Source organism: Hordeum vulgare, chromosome 3H (assembly GCF_904849725.1).
Source record: "Hordeum vulgare subsp. vulgare chromosome 3H, MorexV3_pseudomolecules_assembly, whole genome shotgun sequence".
NCBI lineage: Eukaryota > Viridiplantae > Streptophyta > Magnoliopsida > Poales > Poaceae > Hordeum > Hordeum vulgare.
The window spans coordinates 538,339,382-538,343,330 of NC_058520.1; positions in this window are offsets into that span (position 1 = coordinate 538,339,382).

Here is a 3,949-nt window from a genome sequence, read left to right on the forward strand (position 1 = left end):
AATAGTTAATATCGACTTGCACGCCGATGGTACGGCAACCGGCAGGAGCCATAGGGTTGTCTTTAAACTAACATTTGTGCTTGCAGATGCGTTTACTATATTGCTAGGACGTAGCTTTAGTAGTAATAGCATGAGTAGCACGACAACCCCGATGGCGACACGTTGATGGAGATCATGATGATGGAGATCATGTTGTGACGCCGGTGACAAGAAAATCGTGCCGGTGCTTTGGTGATGGAGATCAAGAAGCACATGATGATGGCCATATCATGTCACTTATGAATTGCATGTGATGTTAATCCTTTATGCACCTTATCTTGCTTAGAACTACGGTAGAATTATGAGGTGATCTCTCACTAAAATTTCAAGACGAAATTGTGTTCTCCCCGACTGTGCACCGTTGCGACAGTTCTTCGTTTCGGGACACCACGTGATGATCGGGTGTGATAGACTCAACGTTCACATACAACGGGTGCAAAACAGTTGCACACGCGGAAGACTCGGGTTAAGCTTGACGAGCCTAGCATGTGCAGACATGGCCTCGGAACACATGAGACCGAAAGGTCGAGCATGAATCGTATAGTTGATATGATTAGCATAGAGATGCTTACCACTGAAACTATTCTCGACTCACGTGATGATCGGACTTGAGATAGTGGATTTGGATCATGTACCACTCAAATGACTAGAGAGATGTACTTTTTGAGTGGGAGTTCTTAAGTAATATGATTAATTGAACTAATTGTCACGAACATAGTCTAATGGTCTTTGCGAATTACGATGTAGCTTGCGCTATAGCTCTACTGTTTTTATATGTTCCTAGAGAAAAATTAGTTGAAAGTTGATGGTAGCAAACTTTGCAGACTGAGTCTGTAAAGCCGAGGATTGTCCTCGTTGCTGCGCAGAAGGCTTATGTCCTTAATGCACCACTCGGTGTGCTGCACCTCGAGCGTCATCTGTAGATGTTATGAACATCCGACATACACGTTTCTGATGACTACACGATAGTTCAGTACAAAATACTTAATGGCTTAGAAGCAAGGCGCCGAAGACGTTTTGAAACATCTCGGAACATAAGAGATGTTCTAAAGAGATGAAATTGTGATTTCATGCCTGTGCCCTTGTTAAGAGGTACGAGACCTCCGACAAGATTCTATGTCCACAAAGTAAAGGAGAAAAGCTCAATCGTTGAGCGTGTGCTCAGATTGTCTGAGTACGACAATCGCTTGAATCAAGTGGGAGTTAATCTTCCAGATGAGATAGTGATGGTTCTCCAAAGTCACTGCCACCAAGCTGTGAGAGCTTCGTGATGAACTATAACATATCAAGGATAGATACAATGATCCTTGAGCGATTCGCGATGTTTGACACTGCGAAAGTAGAAATCAAGAAGGAGCATCAATAGTTGATGGTTAGTAAAACCACTAAGTTTCAAGAAAGGCAATGGCTCGAAGGGATACTTCGTGAAACGGCAAAACAGTTGCCGCACTAATGAAGAGACCCAAGATTAAACCCAAACCCGAGACTAAGTGCTTCTGTAATGAGGGGAACATTCACTAAGGCGGAGCAACTCTAGATACTTGGTAGATAAGAAGTCTGGCAAAAGTCGAAAGAAGTATATTTGATATACATGATGTTGATGTGTACTTTACTAGTACTCCTAGTAGCACGAGGGTATTGGATACCGGTTCGGTTGCAAAGTGATTAGTAACACGAAATGAAAGCTATGGCATAAACGGAGACTAGCTAAAGGCGAGGTGACGATATATGTTGGAAGTGTTTCCAAGATTGATATGATCAAACGTCGCACACTCCATCTACCATCGGGATTAGTGTTAAACCTAAATAATTGTTATTTGGTACTTGCGTTAAGCATGAACATGATTGGATCGTGTTTATTGCAATACGATTATTCATTTAAAGAGAATAATGGTTACTCTATTTGCTTGAATAAATCACCTTCAATGGTTTATTGAATCTCGATCGTAGTGTTACACATGTTCATAATATTGGTGCCAAAAGATACGAGGTAATGATGATAGTACCACTTACTTGTGGCACTGCCGCTTGAGTCATGTTGGTGTAAATTGCATGAAGAGGCTCCATGCTGATGGATCTTTATACTCACTTGATTTTGAATCACTGGTGACATGCAAATCATACCACATGAGCAAGGCCTTGTTTTCATTGAGATGAAACAAGATAGTAACTTGTTGGAAGTGATACATTTTGATGTAAGCAGTCCAATGGGTGCTGAGGCACGCAGTGGATATCATTATGTTCTTACTTCAAGGATGATTTGAGCAGATACAAGAGTATTTACTTAATGAATCACAAGTCTGAAATATTGAAAGGTTCAATTCTGTTTCAGGAGTGAAGTTCGTCGTAACAAGAGGATAAACTGTCTACGATATGATCATAGAAATGAATATCTGAGTTACGAGTTTTGGTACGCAGTTAAGACAATGTGGAAATTGTTTCGCAGTTCATGCCACCTGGAACATCATAGTGTGATGATGTGTCTGAATGTCATAGCCACGCACTATTTGGTATGGTGCGTGCTATGATGTCTCTTATCGAATTACCACTATCGTTTATGGGTTATGCATTAGAGACAACCGCATTCACTTTAAATAGGGCACCGCGTATTTCTGTTGAGATGACACAGTATAGACTGAGGTTTAGAGAAATCTAAACTGTCGTTTCTTGAAAGTTTGGGGCTTCGACACTTATGTGAAAAAGTTTCAGTCTGATAAGCTCGAACCCAAAGCGGATAAATGCATCTTCATAGGATATCCAAAACAGTTGGGTACATCTCCTATCTCAGATCCGAAAGCAAAGTGTTTGTTTCTACAAACGGATCCTTTCTCGAGGAAAGGTTTCTCTCGAAAGAATTGAGTGGGAGGGTGGTAGAACTTGATGAGATTATTGAACCATCACTTCAACCAGTGTGTAGCAGGGCACAGGGAGTTCATGTGGCGCCTACACCAATTGAAGTGAAAGCTTATGATGGTGATCATCGAGCATCGAATCAAGTTACTACAAACCTTGTAGGTTGACAAGGTCGCGTACTACTGCAGAGTGGTACGGTAACCCTGTCTTGGAGGTCATGTTGTTGAGCAACAGTGAACCTACGAGTTATGAAGAAAGCAATGGTGGGCCCGGATTCCGACAAATGGCTGGAGGCCATGAAATCCAAGAGAGGATCCATGTATGAAAACAAAGTCTAGACTTTGGAAGAACTACTTGATGGTCATAGGACTATTGAGTTAAGATGGATCTTTAAAAGGAAGACAGACGATGATGGTGATAAGTCACTATTAAGAAAAGCTCGACTTGTCGCAAAGATGTTTCCGACAAGATCAAATAGTTGACTATGATGAGACTTTCTCACTCGTAGCGATGCTAAAAGTCTGTTAGAATTATGTTAGTAGTTGCTGCATTATTTACGAAATATTGGACACAGGATGTCAAAACATTGTTTCCTCGACGGTTTCCTTGAGCAAACATTGTATGTGATCAACCAGGAGGTTTTGTCGATCCTAAAGATACTAGCAAGTATGCAAGCTCCAGCTATCCTTCAATGGACTGGTGCAAGCATCTCGGAGTTGGAATATACACTTTGATGAGATGATCAAAGATTTTGGGTTTGTACAAGGTTTATGAGAAACTTGTATTTCCAAAGAAGTGAGTGGGAGCACTATAGAATTTCTGATAAGTATATGTGGTTGATATATTGTGGATCAGAAGTAATGTAGAATTTCTGTAAAGCATACAAGGTTGTTTGAAAGGAGTTTTTCAAGGAATACCTGGATTGCGCTACTTGAACGTTGAGCATCAAAGATCTATGAAGATAGATCGAAAGCGCTTAATAGAAGTTTCAAAAAGATGCATGCCTTGACAAGTTTTTGAAGGAGTTCAAAATAGATAGGCAAAGAAGGAGTTCTTG